General features: G+C 42.3%; 1 protein-coding gene across 4 annotated transcripts in view; it reads left to right on the top strand.

Moving 5' to 3' along the window:
* Positions 1 to 18,257, top strand: part of plod3 (procollagen-lysine, 2-oxoglutarate 5-dioxygenase 3) — a 120,071-nt gene that overhangs the window by 97,582 nt on the left and 4,232 nt on the right. The gene's annotated exons all lie outside the window — the stretch shown is intronic.

Below are 18,257 nucleotides of genomic sequence, written 5' to 3'. Positions count from 1 at the left end.
TTTGGAAATGTCTTCATGGCATAATTATGTAGTTATTACGATGCAATTACCAAAGTATTATGTAACAGCATACTAATAAAAGTATATTACTCAGGGACAGGTTAATGTTAGTGGATTACTCAGGAACAGGTTAAAGTGGATTACTCAGGAACAGGTTAAAGTGGATTACTCAGGAACAGGTTAAAGTGGATTACTCAGGAACAGGTTAAAGTGGATTACTCAGGAACAGGTTAAAGTGGTTTACTCAGGAACAGGTTAAAGTGGATTACTCAGGAACAGGTTAAAGTGGATTACTCAGGAACAGGTTAAAGTGGATTACTCAGGAACAGGTTAAAGTGGATTACTCAGGAACAGGTTAAAGTGGATTACTCAGGAACAGGTTAAAGTGGATTACTCAGGAACAGGTTAATGTTAAAGTGGATTACTCAGGAACAGGTTAATGTTAGTGGATTACTCAGGAACAGGTTAAAGTGGATTACTCAGGAACAGGTTAATGTTAAAGTGGATTACTCAGGAACAGGTTAATGTTAAAGTGGATTACTCAGGAACAGGTTAATGTTAGTGGATTACTCAGGAACAGGTTTAAGTGGATTACTCAGGGACAGGTTAATGTTAGTGGATTACTCAGGAACAGGTTAATGTTAGTGGATTACTCAGGGACAGGTTAATGTTAGTGGATTACTCAGGAACAGGTTAATGTTAGTGGATTACTCAGGGACAGGTTAATGTTAGTGGATTACTCAGGGACAGGTTAATGTTAGTGGATTACTCAGGGACAGGTTAAAGTGGATTACTCAGGAACAGGTTAATGTTAAAGTGGATTACTCAGGGACAGGTTAATGTTAGTGGATTACTCAGGGACAGGTTAATGTTAGTGGATTACTCAGGGACAGGTTAATGTTAGTGGATTACTCAGGGACAGGTTAATGTTAGTGGATTACTCAGGGACAGGTTAAAGTGGATTACTCAGGAACAGGTTAATGTTAGTGGATTACTCAGGGACAGGTTAATGTTAGTGGATTACTCAGGGACAGGTTAAAGTGGATTACTCAGGAACAGGTTAATGTTAAAGTGGATTACTCAGGGACAGGTTAAAGTGGATTACTCAGGAACAGGTTAATGTTAGTGGATTACTCAGGGACAGGTTAATGTTAGTGGATTACTCAGGGACAGGTTAAAGTGGATTACTCAGGAACAGGTTAATGTTAGTGGATTACTCAGGAACAGGTTAATGTTAGTGGATTACTCAGGGACAGGTTAATGTTAGTGGATTACTCAGGAACAGGTTAATGTTAGTGGATTACTCAGGAACAGGTTAAAGTGGATTACTCAGGGACAGGTTAAAGTGGATTACTCAGGAACAGGTTAATGTTAGTGGATTACTCAGGGACAGGTTAATGTTAGTGGATTACTCAGGGACAGGTTAAAGTGGATTACTCAGGAACAGGTTAATGTTAGTGGATTACTCAGGAACAGGTTAAAGTGGATTACTCAGGGACAGGTTAATGTTAAAGTGGATTACTCAGGGACAGGTTAATGTTAGTGGATTACTCAGGGACAGGTTAAAGTGGATTACTCAGGGACAGGTTAATGTTAAAGTGGATTACTCAGGAACAGGTTAATGTGGTTTACTCAGGAACAGGTTAAAGTGGATTACTCAGGAACAGGTTAAAGTGGATTACTCAGGAACAGGTTTAAATGGATTACTCAGGAACAGGTTAATGTGGTTTACTCAGGAACAGGTTAAAGTGGATTACTCAGGAACAGGTTAAAGTGGATTACTCAGGAACAGGTTAAAGTGGTTTACTCAGGAACAGGTTAATGTTAGTGGATTACTCAGGAACAGGTTAAAGTGGATTACTCAGGAACAGGTTAATGTTAGTGGATTACTCAGGAACAGGTTAATGTTAGTGGGTTACTCAGGAACAGGTTAAAGTGGATTACTCAGGAACAGGTTAATGTTAGTGGATTACTCAGGAACAGGTTAATGTTAGTGGATTACTCAGGAACAGGTTAATGTTAGTGGATTACTCAGGAACAGGTTAATGTTAGTGGATTACTCAGGGACAGGTTAAAGTGGATTACTCAGGAACAGGTTAATGTTAGTGGATTACTCAGGAACAGGTTAATGTTAGTGGATTACTCAGGGACAGGTTAATGTTAGTGGATTACTCAGGAACAGGTTAATGTTAGTGGATTACTCAGGGACAGGTTAATGTTAGTGGATTACTCAGGGACAGGTTCATGTTAGTGGATTACTCAGGGACAGGTTAATGTTAGTGGATTACTCAGGGACAGGTTAATGTTAAAGTGGATTACTCAGGAACAGGTTAATGTTAGTGGATTACTCAGGGACAGGTTAATGTTAGTGGATTACTCAGGAACAGGTTCATGTTAAAGTGGATTACTCAGGAACAGGTTAATGTTAGTGGATTACTCAGGGACAGGTTAATGTTAGTGGATTACTCAGGGACAGGTTAATGTTAGTGGATTACTCAGGGACAGGTTAATGTTAGTGGATTACTCAGGGACAGGTTAAAGTGGATTACTCAGGAACAGGTTAATGTTAGTGGATTACTCAGGAACAGGTTCATGTTAAAGTGGATTACTCAGGAACAGGTTAAAGTGGATTACTCAGGAACAGGTTAATGTTAGTGGATTACTCAGGAACAGGTTAAAGTGGATTACTCAGGGACAGGTTAATGTTAGTGGATTACTCAGGAACAGGTTAATGTTAGTGGATTACTCAGGGACAGGTTAATGTGGATTACTCAGGAACAGGTTAAAGTGGATTACTCAGGGACAGGTTAATGTTAAAGTGGATTACTCAGGAACAGGTTAATGTTAGTGGATTACTCAGGGACAGGTTAATGTGGATTACTCAGGAACAGGTTAATGTTAGTGGATTACTCAGGAACAGGTTAATGTTAGTGGATTACTCAGGAACAGGTTAATGTTAGTGGATTACTCAGGAACAGGTTAATGTTAGTGGATTACTCAGGGACAGGTTAAAGTGGATTACTCAGGAACAGGTTAATGTTAGTGGATTACTCAGGGACAGGTTAATGTTAGTGGATTACTCAGGGACAGGTTAATGTTAGTGGATTACTCAGGGACAGGTTAATGTTAGTGGATTACTCAGGAACAGGTTAACCTGTCTGGGAACGGGGTTCCGCTAGTTCCAGCCAGTGAAATTGCAGGGCGTCAAATTCAAACAGGAATCTCATAAATCAAATTTGTCAAACATACAAGTATTAAGCACCATTTTAAAGATGAAATTCTCGTTAATCCAGCCACAGTGTCTGATTTAAAAAATGCTTTACAGTGAAAGCTCCACAAACAATTATGTTAGGTCACCACCAAGTCACAGAAAAACACAGCCATTTTTCTAGCCAAAGAGAGGAGTCACAAAAAGCACAAATAGAGATAAAATTAATCACTAACCTTTGATGATCTTCATCAGATGACACTCATAAGACTTCATGTTACACAATACATGTATGTTTTGTTCGATAAAGTGCATATTAATATCCAAAAATCTCATTTTACATTGGCATGTTATGTTCAGTAGTTCTAGAACATGCGGTGATTTTGCAGAGAGCCACATCAGTTTACAGAAATACTCATAAAACACATTGATAAAATATACAACTGTTATACATGGAACTTTAGATAAACTTCTCCTTAATGCAACTGCTGTGTCTGATTTCAAATAAACTTTACGGAAAAAGCATACCATGTAATAATCTGAGTACGGCTCTCAGAGCCCAAACCAGCCAAAGAAATATCCGCCATGTTGTGGAGTCAACATTTGTCAGAAATAGCATTATAAATATTCACTTACCTTTGATGATCTTCATCAGAATGCACTCCCAGGAATCCCAGTTCCACAATAAATGTTTGTTTTGTTCGATAAAGTTCATCATTTATACCTCGTTTTGTTTGGGCGTTTGGTAACGTCCAGTGGAAAGGTCGGACGAAAATTCCAAAAGGTTATATTACTGGTCGTAGAAACATCAAATGAAGTATAGAATCAATCTTTTGAATGTTTTTAACATAAATCTTCAATAATGTCCCAACCGGAAAATTCCTTTCTGTAGAAAAGCAATGGAATGCGTTGTCCCTCTCACATGACCACGCGTCACAAGCCCGTGGCTCTCTGCCAGACATCTGACTAATTCCCCTCTCATTCAGCCCCTCCTTCACAGTAGAAGCCTGAAACAACTTTCTAAAGACTGTTGACATCTAGTGGAAGCCTTGGGAAGTGCAAGATGACCAATATCCCACTATATCTTCAATTGGGGCTGAGTTGAAAAACGACCAACATCAGATTTCCCACTTCCTGGTTGGATTCTTTTTCAGGTTTTTGCCTGCCATATGAGTTCTGTTATACTCACAGACATCATTCAAACAGTTTTAGAAACTTCAGAGTGTTTTCTATCCAATACTACTTATAATATGCATATATTAGTATCTGGGACTGAGTAGCAGGCAGTTTACTCTGGGCATGCTTTTCATCCAAAAGTGAAAATGCTGTCCCCTATCCCAATGAAGTTAATGTTAAAGGGTATTACTCTGGAACAGTAGCAACACATGGCTATTAAGTATCTACTGAAACAAAGTATCCCAAAACTGCCTTCTTGAATGAATAACAGCCAGGTGGAACATCCTGTTAGTGTGCATTCTGAGTGATCTATCCCTTTAAAGATGGTCTAGTGTGTGTTTGAACCCTCAGATGGACAAAGTTGTTTTTACTAAAGCATCTAACTTGCTGTGTGCAAATGGTTTTGAATGACCGGTATCGTAAAATGAATGGCACGTTTTAAAGAGTCTTATTTATTTATACTTCTCTGTACAAAATATCATTGGTTAATTGGTTTGACACTTGGGGCAACAGACATTCAGGAGACATTTACAGAAGGTTTAGAAAGTCATATTTGATCTACACAATACATTTCTATCAGATAGATTGGATAGGACATTGTGTTTGTTATTCATTATATCTTTAACATGCAGGTCTAGATATGTAGATACAGCCCTCTCATTAGTAGAAGACAGCCAATCCATGTAGATACAGCCCTGTCATTAGTAGTAGACAGCCAATCCATGTAGATACAGCCCTGTCATTAGTAGTAGACAGCCAATCCATGTAGATACAGCCCTGTCATTAGTAGTAGACAGCCAATCCAACATGTAGATACAGCCCTGTCATTAGTAGTAGACAGCCAATCCAACATGTAGATACAGCCCTGTCATTAGTAGTAGACAGCCAATCCATGTAGATACAGCCCTGTCATTAGTAGTAGACAGCCAATCCATGTAGATACAGCCCTGTCATTAGTAGTAGACAGCCAATCCATGTAGATACAGCCCTGTCATTAGTAGTAGACAGCCAATCCAACATGTAGATACAGCCCTGTCATTAGTAGTAGACAGCCAATCCATGTAGATACAGCCCTGTCATTAGTAGTAGACAGCCAATCCAACATGTAGATACAGCCCTGTCATTAGTAGTAGACAGCCAATCCATGTAGATACAGCCCTGTCATTAGTAGTAGACAGCCAATCCATGTAGATACAGCCCTGTCATTAGTAGTAGACAGCCAATCCATGTAGATACAGCCCTGTCATTAGTAGTAGACAGCCAATCCATGTAGATACAGCCCTGTCATTAGTAGTAGACAGCCAATCCAACATGTAGATACAGCCCTGTCATTAGTAGTAGACAGCCAATCCATGTAGATACAGCCCTGTCATTAGTAGTAGACAGCCAATCCATGTAGATACAGCCCTGTCATTAGTAGTAGACAGCCAATCCATGTAGATACAGCCCTGTCATTAGTAGTAGACAGCCAATCCATGTAGATACAGCCCTGTCATTAGTAGTAGACAGCCAATCCATGTAGATACAGCCCTGTCATTAGTAGTAGACAGCCAATCCATGTAGATACAGCCCTGTCATTAGTAGTAGACAGCCAATCCAACATGTAGATGCAGCCCTGTCATTAGTAGTAGACAGCCAATCCATGTAGATACAGCCCTGTCATTAGTAGTAGACAGCCAATCCATGTAGATACAGCCCTGTCATTAGTAGTAGACAGCCAATCCAACATGTAGATACAGCCCTGTCATTAGTAGTAGACAGCCAATCCATGTAGATACAGCCCTGTCATTAGTAGTAGACAGCCAATCCATGTAGATACAGCCCTGTCATTAGTAGTAGACAGCCAATCCAACATGTAGATACAGCCCTGTCATTAGTAGTAGACAGCCAATCCATGTAGATACAGCCCTGTCATTAGTAGTAGACAGCCAATCCATGTAGATACAGCCCTGTCATTAGTAGTAGACAGCCAATCCAACATGTAGATACAGCCCTGTCATTAGTAGTAGACAGCCAATCCATGTAGATACAGCCCTGTCATTAGTAGTAGACAGCCAATCCATGTAGATACAGCCCTGTCATTAGTAGTAGACAGCCAATCCATGTAGATACAGCCCTGTCATTAGTAGTAGACAGCCAATCCATGTAGATACAGCCCTGTCATTAGTAGTAGACAGCCAATCCAACATGTAGATACAGCCCTGTCATTAGTAGTAGACAGCCAATCCATGTAGATACAGCCCTGTCATTAGTAGTAGACAGCCAATCCATGTAGATACAGCCCTGTCATTAGTAGTAGACAGCCAATCCATGTAGATACAGCCCTGTCATAAGTAGTAGACAGCCAATCCAACATGTAGATACAGCCCTGTCATTAGTAGTAGACAGCCAATCCATGTAGATACAGCCCTGTCATTAGTAGTAGACAGCCAATCCAACATGTAGATACAGCCCTGTCATTAGTAGTAGACAGCCAATCCATGTAGATACAGCCGTGTCATTAGTAGTAGACAGCCAATCCATGTAGATACAGCCCTGTCATTAGTAGTAGACAGCCAATCCAACATGTAGATACAGCCCTGTCATTAGTAGTAGACAGCCAATCCATGTAGATACAGCCCTGTCATTAGTAGTAGACAGCCAATCCATGTAGATACAGCCCTGTCATTAGTAGTAGACAGCCAATCCATGTAGATACAGCCCTGTCATTAGTAGTAGACAGCCAATCCATGTAGATACAGCCCTGTCATTAGTAGCAGACAGCCAATCCATGTAGATACAGCCCTGTCATTAGTAGTAGACAGCCAATCCAACATGTAGATACAGCCCTGTCATTAGTAGTAGACAGCCAATCCATGTAGATACAGCCCTGTCATTAGTAGTAGACAGCCAATCCATGTAGATACAGCCCTGTCATTAGTAGAAGACGGCCAATCCAACATGTAGATACAGCCCTGTCATTAGTAGTAGACAGCCAATCCATGTAGATACAGCCCTGTCATTAGTAGTAGACAGCCAATCCATGTAGATACAGCCCTGTCATTAGTAGTAGACAGCCAATCCATGTAGATACAGCCCTGTCATTAGTAGTAGACAGCCAATCCAACATGTAGATACAGCCCTGTCATTAGTAGTAGACAGCCAATCCATGTAGATACAGCCCTGTCATTAGTAGTAGACAGCCAATCCAACATGTAGATACAGCCCTGTCATTAGTAGTAGACAGCCAATCCATGTAGATACAGCCCTGTCATTAGTAGTAGACAGCCAATCCAACATGTAGATACAGCCCTGTCATTAGTAGTAGACAGCCAATCCAACATGTAGATACAGCCCTGTCATTAGTAGTAGACAGCCAATCCAACATGTAGATACAGCCCTGTCATTAGTAGTAGACAGCCAATCCATGTAGATACAGCCCTGTCATTAGTAGTAGACAGCCAATCCAACATGTAGATACAGCCCTGTCATTAGTAGTAGACAGCCAATCCATGTAGATACAGCCCTGTCATTAGTAGTAGACAGCCAATCCATGTAGATACAGCCCTGTCATTAGTAGTAGACAGCCAATCCATGTAGATACAGCCCTGTCATTAGTAGCAGACAGCCAATCCATGTAGATACAGCCCTGTCATTAGTAGTAGACAGCCAATCCATGTAGATACAGCCCTGTCATTAGTAGTAGACAGCCAATCCATGTAGATACAGCCCTGTCATTAGTAGTAGACAGCCAATCCATGTAGATACAGCCCTGTCATTAGTAGTAGACAGCCAATCCATGTAGATACAGCCCTGTCATTAGTAGTAGACAGCCAATCCAACATGTAGATACAGCCCTGTCATTAGTAGTAGACAGCCAATCCATGTAGATACAGCCCTGTCATTAGTAGTAGACAGCCAATCCAACATGTAGATACAGCCCTGTCATTAGTAGTAGACAGCCAATCCATGTAGATACAGCCCTGTCATTAGTAGTAGACAGCCAATCCATGTAGATACAGCCCTGTCATTAGTAGTAGACAGCCAATCCATGTAGATACAGCCCTGTCATTAGTAGAAGACGGCCAATCCAACATGTAGATACAGCCCTGTCATTAGTAGTAGACAGCCAATCCATGTAGATACAGCCCTGTCATTAGTAGTAGACAGCCAATCCATGTATATACAGCCCTGTCATTAGTAGTAGACAGCCAATCCATGTAGATACAGCCCTGTCATTAGTAGTAGACAGCCAATCCATGTAGATACAGCCCTGTCATTAGTAGTAGACAGCCAATCCATGTAGATACAGCCCTGTCATTAGTAGTAGACAGCCAATCCAACATGTAGATACAGCCCTGTCATTAGTAGTAGACAGCCAATCCATGTAGATACAGCCCTGTCATTAGTAGTAGACAGCCAATCCATGTAGATACAGCCCTGTCATTAGTAGTAGACAGCCAATCCATATAGATACAGCCCTGTCATTAGTAGTAGACAGCCAATCCATGTAGATACAGCCCTGTCATTAGTAGTAGACAGCCAATCCATGTAGATACAGCCCTGTCATTAGTAGTAGACAGCCAATCCATGTAGATACAGCCCTGTCATTAGTAGTAGACAGCCAATCCATGTAGATACAGCCCTGTCATTAGTAGTAGACAGCCAATCCAACATGTAGATACAGCCCTGTCATTAGTAGTAGACAGCCAATCCATGTAGATACAGCCCTGTCATTAGTAGTAGACAGCCAATCCATGTAGATACAGCCCTGTCATTAGTAGTAGACAGCCAATCCATGTAGATACAGCCCTGTCATTAGTAGTAGACAGCCAATCCATGTAGATACAGCCCTGTCATTAGTAGTAGACAGCCAATCCATGTAGATACAGCCCTGTCATTAGTAGTAGACAGCCAATCCAACATGTAGATACAGCCCTGTCATTAGTAGTAGACAGCCAATCCATGTAGATACAGCCGTGTCATTAGTAGTAGACAGCCAATCCATGTAGATACAGCCCTGTCATTAGTAGTAGACAGCCAATCCAACATGTAGATACAGCCCTGTCATTAGTAGTAGACAGCCAATCCATGTAGATACAGCCCTGTCATTAGTAGTAGACAGCCAATCCATGTAGATACAGCCCTGTCATTAGTAGTAGACAGCCAATCCATATAGATACAGCCCTGTCATTAGTAGTAGACAGCCAATCCATGTAGATACAGCCCTGTCATTAGTAGTAGACAGCCAATCCATGTAGATACAGCCCTGTCATTAGTAGTAGACAGCCAATCCATGTAGATACAGCCCTGTCATTAGTAGTAGACAGCCAATCCATGTAGATACAGCCCTGTCATTAGTAGTAGACAGCCAATCCATGTAGATACAGCCCTGTCATTAGTAGTAGACAGCCAATCCATGTAGATACAGCCCTGTCATTAGTAGTAGACAGCCAATCCAACATGTAGATACAGCCCTGTCATTAGTAGTAGACAGCCAATCCATGTAGATACAGCCGTGTCATTAGTAGTAGACAGCCAATCCATGTAGATACAGCCCTGTCATTAGTAGTAGACAGCCAATCCAACATGTAGATACAGCCCTGTCATTAGTAGTAGACAGCCAATCCATGTAGATACAGCCCTGTCATTAGTAGTAGACAGCCAATCCATGTAGATACAGCCCTGTCATTAGTAGTAGACAGCCAATCCATGTAGATACAGCCCTGTCATTAGTAGTAGACAGCCAATCCATGTAGATACAGCCCTGTCATTAGTAGAAGACGGCCAATCCAACATGTAGATACAGCCCTGTCATTAGTAGTAGACAGCCAATCCATGTAGATACAGCCCTGTCATTAGTAGTAGACAGCCAATCCATGTAGATACAGCCCTGTCATTAGTAGTAGACAGCCAATCCATGTAGATACAGCCCTGTCATTAGTAGTAGACAGCCAATCCATGTAGATACAGCCCTGTCATTAGTAGTAGACAGCCAATCCAACATGTAGATACAGCCCTGTCATTAGTAGTAGACAGCCAATCCATGTAGATACAGCCCTGTCATTAGTAGTAGACAGCCAATCCAACATGTAGATACAGCCCTGTCATTAGTAGTAGACAGCCAATCCAACATGTAGATACAGCCCTGTCATTAGTAGTAGACAGCCAATCCATGTAGATACAGCCCTGTCATTAGTAGTAGACAGCCAATCCATGTAGATACAGCCCTGTCATTAGTAGTAGACAGCCAATCCAACATGTAGATACAGCCCTGTCATTAGTAGTAGACAGCCAATCCATGTAGATACAGCCCTGTCATTAGTAGTAGACAGCCAATCCATGTAGATACAGCCCTGTCATTAGTAGTAGACAGCCAATCCAACATGTAGATACAGCCCTGTCATTAGTAGTAGACAGCCAATCCAACATGTAGATACAGCCCTGTCATTAGTAGTAGACAGCCAATCCATGTAGATACAGCCCTGTCATTAGTAGTAGACAGCCAATCCATGTAGATACAGCCCTGTCATTAGTAGTAGACAGCCAATCCATGTAGATACAGCCCTGTCATTAGTAGTAGACAGCCAATCCATGTAGATACAGCCCTGTCATTAGTAGTAGACAGCCAATCCATGTAGATACAGCCCTGTCATTAGTAGAAGACGGCCAATCCAACATGTAGATACAGCCCTGTCATTAGTAGTAGACAGCCAATCCATGTAGATACAGCCCTGTCATTAGTAGTAGACAGCCAATCCATGTAGATACAGCCCTGTCATTAGTAGTAGACAGCCAATCCAACATGTAGATACAGATACCCTGTCATTAGTAGTAGACAGCCAATCCATGTAGATACAGCCCTGTCATTAGTAGTAGACAGCCAATCCATGTAGATACAGCCCTGTCATTAGTAGTAGACAGCCAATCCATGTAGATACAGCCCTGTCATTAGTAGTAGACAGCCAATCCATGTAGATACAGCCCTGTCATTAGTAGTAGACAGCCAATCCATGTAGATACAGCCCTGTCATTAGTAGTAGACAGCCAATCCATGTAGATACAGCCCTGTCATTAGTAGTAGACAGCCAATCCATGTAGATACAGCCCTGTCATTAGTAGTAGACAGCCAATCCATGTAGATACATGTAGATACAGCCCTGTCAGCCCTTCATTAGTAGTAGACAGCCAATCCAACATGTAGATACAGCCCTGTCATTAGTAGTAGACAGCCAATCCATGTAGATACAGCCCTGTCATTAGTAGTAGATACAGCCAATCCAATCCATGTAGATACAGCCCTGTCATTAGTAGTAGACAGCCAATCCATGTAGATACAGCCCTGTCATTAGTAGTAGACAGCCAATCCATGTAGATACAGCCCTGTCATTAGTAGTAGACAGCCAATCCATGTAGATACAGCCCTGATGTCATTAGTAGTAGACAGCCAATCCATGTAGATACAGCCCTGTCATTAGTAGTAGACAGCCAATCCATGTAGATACAGCCCTGTCATTAGATACAGCCCTGTCATTAGTAGTAGACAGCCAATCCATGTAGATACAGCCCTGTCATTAGTAGTAGACAGCCAATCCATGTAGATACAGCCCTGTCATTAGTAGTAGACAGCCAATCCATGTAGATACAGCCCTGTCATTAGTAGTAGACAGCCAATCCATGTAGATACAGCCCTGTCATTAGTAGTAGACAGCCAATCCATGTAGATACAGCCCTGTCATTAGTAGTAGACAGCCAATCCATGTAGATACAGCCCTGTCATTAGTAGACAGACAATCCAATCCATGTAGATACAGCCCTGTCATTAGTAGTAGACAGCCAATCCAACATGTAGATACAGCCCTGTCATTAGTAGTAGACAGCCAATCCATGTAGATACAGCCCTGTCATTAGTAGTAGACAGCCAATCCATGTAGATACAGCCCTGTCATTAGTAGTAGACAGCCAATCCAACATGTAGATACAGCCCTGTCATTAGTAGTAGACAGCCAATCCAACATGTAGATACAGCCCTGTCATTAGTAGTAGACAGCCAATCCATGTAGATACAGCCCTGTCATTAGTAGTAGACAGCCAATCCAACATGTAGATACAGCCCTGTCATTAGTAGTAGACAGCCAATCCATGTAGATACAGCCCTGTCATTAGTAGTAGACAGCCAATCCATGTAGATACAGCCCTGTCATTAGTAGTAGACAGCCAATCCAACATGTAGATACAGCCCTGTCATTAGTAGTAGACAGCCAATCCATGTAGATACAGCCCTGTCATTAGTAGTAGACAGCCAATCCATGTAGATACAGCCCTGTCATTAGTAGTAGACAGCCAATCCATGTAGATACAGCCCTGTCATTAGTAGTAGACAGCCAATCCAACATGTAGATACAGCCCTGTCATTAGTAGTAGCCATGTAGATACAGCCCTGTCATTAGTAGTAGACAGCCAATCCATGTAGATACAGCCCTGTCATTAGTAGTAGACAGCCAATCCATGTAGATACAGCCCTGTCATTAGTAGTAGACAGCCAATCCATGTAGATACAGCCCTGTCATTAGTAGTAGACAGCCAATCCATGTAGATACAGCCCTGTCATTAGTAGTAGACAGCCAATCCATGTAGATACAGCCCTGTCATTAGTAGTAGACAGCCAATCCATGTAGATACAGCCCTGTCATTAGTAGTAGACAGCCAATCCATGTAGATACAGCCCTGTCATTAGTAGTAGACAGCCAATCCATGCCCTAGATACAGCCAATCCATGTCAGCCCTGTCATTAGTAGTAGACAGCCAATCCATGTAGATACAGCCCTGTCATTAGTAGTAGACAGCCAATCCATGTAGATACAGCCCTGTCATTAGTAGAAGACAGCCAATCCAACATGTAGATACAGCCCTGTCATTAGTAGTAGACAGCCAATCCATGTAGATACAGCCCTGTCATTAGTAGTAGACAGCCAATCCATGTAGATACAGCCCTGTCATTAGTAGTAGACAGCCAATCCAACATGTAGATACAGCCCTGTCATTAGTAGTAGACAGCCAATCCATGTAGATACAGCCCTGTCATTAGTAGTAGACAGCCAATCCAACATGTAGATACAGCCCTGTCATTAGTAGTAGACAGCCAATCCATGTAGATACAGCCCTGTCATTAGTAGTAGACAGCCAATCCATGTAGATACAGCCCTGTCATTAGTAGTAGACAGCCAATCCATGTAGATACAGCCCTGTCATTAGTAGTAGACAGCCAATCCATGTAGATACAGCCCTGTCATTAGTAGTAGACAGCCAATCCATGTAGATACAGCCATTATCAGCCAATCATGTAGATACAGCCCTGTCATTAGTAGTAGACAGCCAATCCAACATGTAGATACAGCCCTGTCATTAGTAGTAGACAGCCAATCCAACATGTAGATACAGCCCTGTCATTAGTAGTAGACAGCCAATCCATGTAGATACAGCCCTGTCATTAGTAGTAGACAGCCAATCCATGTAGATACAGCCCTGTCATTAGTAGTAGACAGCCAATCCATGTAGATACAGCCCTGTCATTAGTAGTAGACAGCCAATCCAACATGTAGATACAGCCCTGTCATTAGTAGTAGACAGCCAATCCATGTAGATACAGCCCTGTCATTAGTAGTAGACAGCCAATCCATGTAGATACAGCCCTGTCATTAGTAGTAGACAGCCAATCCATGTAGATACAGCCCTGTCATTAGTAGTAGACAGCCAATCCATATAGATACAGCCCTGTCATTAGTAGTAGACAGCCAATCCATGTAGATACAGCCCTGTCATTAGTAGTAGACAGCCAATCCATGTAGATACAGCCCTGTCATTAGTAGTAGACAGCCAATCCATGTAGATACAGCCCTGTCATTAGTAGTAGACAGCCAATCCATGTAGATACAGCCCTGTCATTAGTAGTAGACAGCCAATCCATGTAGATACAGCCCTGTCATTAGTAGTAGACAGCCAATCCATGTAGATACAGCCCTGTCATTAGTAGTAGACAGCCAATCCATGTAGATACAGCCCTGTCATTAGTAGTAGACAGCCAATCCATGTAGATACAGCCCTGTCATTAGTAGTAGACAGCCAATCCATGTAGATACAGCCCTGTCATTAGTAGTAGACAGCCAATCCATGTAGATACAGCCCTGTCATTAGTAGTAGACAGCCAATCCATGTAGATACAGCCCTGTCATTAGTAGTAGACAGCCAATCCATGTAGATACAGCCCTGTCATTAGTAGTAGACAGCCAATCCATGTAGATTAGTAGTAGACAGCCCTGTCATTCAGTAGTAGACAGCCAATCCATGTAGATACAGCCCTGTCATTAGTAGTAGACAGCCAATCCATGTAGATACAGCCCTGTCATTAGTAGTAGACAGCCAATCCATGTAGATACAGCCCTGTCATTAGTAGTAGACAGCCAATCCATGTAGATACAGCCCTGTCATTAGTAGTAGACAGCCAATCCATGTAGATACAGCCCTGTCATTAGTAGTAGACAGCCAATCCATGTAGATACAGCCCTGTCATTAGTAGTAGACAGCCAATCCATGTAGATACAGCCCTGTCATTAGTAGTAGACAGCCAATCCAACATGTAGATACAGCCCTGTCATTAGTAGTAGACAGCCAATCCATGTAGATACAGCCCTGTCATTAGTAGTAGACAGCCAATCCAACATGTAGATACAGCCCTGTCATTAGTAGTAGACAGCCAATCCATGTAGATACAGCCCTGTCATTAGTAGTAGACAGCCAATCCATGTAGATACAGCCCTGTCATTAGTAGTAGACAGCCAATCCATGTAGATACAGCCCTGTCATTAGTAGTAGACAGCCAATCCATGTAGATACAGCCCTGTCATTAGTAGTAGACAGCCAATCCATGTAGATACAGCCCTGTCATTAGTAGTAGACAGCCAATCCATGTAGATAGTCAGACAGCCAATCCAACATGTAGATACAGCCCTGTCATTAGTAGTAGACAGCCAATCCATGTAGATACAGCCCTGTCATTAGTAGTAGACAGCCAATCCAACATGTAGATACAGCCCTGTCATTAGTAGTAGACAGCCAATCCATGTAGATACAGCCCTGTCATTAGTAGTAGACAGCCAATCCATGTAGATACAGCCCTGTCATTAGTAGTAGACAGCCAATCCATGTAGATACAGCCCTGTCATTAGTAGTAGACAGCCAATCCATGTAGATACAGCCCTGTCATTAGTAGTAGACGGCCAATCCAATCCATGTAGATACAGCCCTGTCATTAGTAGTAGACAGCCAATCCATGTAGATACAGCCCTGTCATTAGTAGTAGACAGCCAATCCAACATGTAGATACAGCCCTGTCATTAGTAGTAGACAGCCAATCCATGTAGATACAGCCCTGTCATTAGTAGTAGACAGCCAATCCATGTAGATACAGCCCTGTCATTAGTAGTAGACAGCCAATACAGCATGTAGATACAGCCCTGTCATTAGTAGTAGACAGCCAATCCATGTAGATACAGCCCTGTCATTAGTAGTAGACAGCCAATCCATGTAGATACAGCCCTGTCATTAGTAGTAGACAGCCAATCCAACATGTAGATACAGCCCTGTCATTAGTAGTAGACAGCCAATCCATGTAGATACAGCCCTGTCATTAGTAGTAGACAGCCAATCCATGTAGATACAGCCCTGTCATTAGTAGTAGACAGCCAATCCATGTAGATACAGCCCTGTCATTAGTAGTAGACAGCCAATCCATGTAGATACAGCCCTGTCATTAGTAGTAGACAGCCAATCCATGTAGATACAGCCCTGTCATTAGTAGTAGACAGCCAATCCAACATGTAGATACAGCCCTGTCATTAGTAGTAGACAGCCAATCCATGTAGATACAGCCCTGTCATTAGTAGTAGACAGCCAATCCAACATGTAGATACAGCCCTGTCATTAGTAGTAGACAGCCAATCCATGTAGATACAGCCCTGTCATTAGTAGTAGACAGCCAATCCATGTAGATACAGCCCTGTCATTAGTAGTAGACAGCCAATCCAACATGTAGATACAGCCCTGTCATTAGTAGTAGACAGCCAATCCATGTAGATACAGCCCTGTCATTAGTAGTAGACAGCCAATCCAACATGTAGATACAGCCCTGTCATTAGTAGTAGACAGCCAATCCAACATGTAGATACAGCCCTGTCATTAGTAGTAGACAGCCAATCCATGTAGATACAGCCCTGTCATTAGTAGTAGACAGCCAATCCATGTAGATACAGCCCTGTCATTAGTAGTAGACAGCCAATCCATGTAGATACAGCCCTGTCATTAGTAGTAGACAGCCAATCCATGTAGATACAGCCCTGTCATTAGTAGTAGACAGCCAATCCAACATGTAGATACAGCCCTGTCATTAGTAGTAGACAGCCAATCCAACATGTAGATACAGCCCTGTCATTACAGCCAATCCAACATAGATACAGCCCTGTCATTAGTAGTAGACAGCCAATCCATGTAGATACAGCCCTGTCATTAGTAGTAGACAGCCAATCGTGTGTGAGGCAGAGATACTAGCCCTGTCATTAGTAGTAGACAGCCAACATGTAGATACAGCCCTGTCATTAGTAGTAGACAGCCAATCCAACATGTAGATACAGCCCTGTCATTAGTAGTAGACAGCCAATCCAACATGTAGATACAGCCCTGTCATTAGTAGTAGACAGCCAATCCAACATGTAGATACAGCCCTGTCATTAGTAGTAGACAGCCAATCCATGTAGATACAGCCCTGTCATTAGTAGTAGACAGCCAATCCATGTAGATACAGCCCTGTCATTAGTAGTAGACAGCCAATCCATGTAGATACAGCCCTGTCATTAGTAGTAGACAGCCAATCCAACATGTAGATACAGCCCTGTCATTAGTAGTAGACAGCCAATCCATGTAGATACAGCCCTGTCATTAGTAGTAGACAGCCAATCCAACATGTAGATACAGCCCTGTCATTAGTAGTAGACAGCCAATCCAACATGTAGATACAGCCCTGTCATTAGTAGTAGACAGCCAATCCATGTAGATACAGCCCTGTCATTAGTAGTAGACAGCCAATCCATGTAGATACAGCCCTGTCATTAGTAGTAGACAGCCAATCCAACATGTAGATACAGCCCTGTCATTAGTAGTAGACAGCCAATCCATGTAGATACAGCCGTGTCATTAGTAGTAGACAGCCAATCCATGTAGATACAGCCCTGTCATTAGTAGTAGACAGCCAATCCATGTAGATACAGCCCTGTCATTAGTAGTAGACAGCCAATCCATGTAGATACAGCCCTGTCATTAGTAGTAGACAGCCAATCCATGTAGATACAGCCCTGTCATTAGTAGTAGACAGCCAATCCATGTAGATACAGCCCTGTCATTAGTAGTAGACAGCCAATCCATGTAGATACAGCCCTGTCATTAGTAGTAGACAGCCAATCCATGTAGATACAGCCCTGTCATTAGTAGTAGACAGCCAATCCATGTAGATACAGCCCTGTCATTAGTAGTAGACAGCCAATCCATGTAGATACAGCCCTGTCATTAGTAGTAGACAGCCAATCCATGTAGATACAGCCCTGTCATTAGTAGTAGACAGCCAATCCAACATGTAGATACAGCCCTGTCATTAGTAGTAGACAGCCAATCCATGTAGATACAGCCCTGTCATTAGTAGTAGACAGCCAATCCATGTAGATACAGCCCTGTCATTAGTAGTAGACAGCCAATCCATGTAGATACAGCCCTGTCATTAGTAGTAGACAGCCAATCCAACATGTAGATACAGCCCTGTCATTAGTAGTAGACAGCCAATCCATGTAGA

Source organism: Oncorhynchus nerka, linkage group LG12, assembly GCF_034236695.1.
Source record: "Oncorhynchus nerka isolate Pitt River linkage group LG12, Oner_Uvic_2.0, whole genome shotgun sequence".
In the NCBI taxonomy this organism is placed as follows: Eukaryota; Metazoa; Chordata; class Actinopteri; order Salmoniformes; family Salmonidae; genus Oncorhynchus; species Oncorhynchus nerka.
Note: the sequence above shows the minus strand (reverse complement) of the source record. Positions and strands in the feature narration are given on the sequence as shown.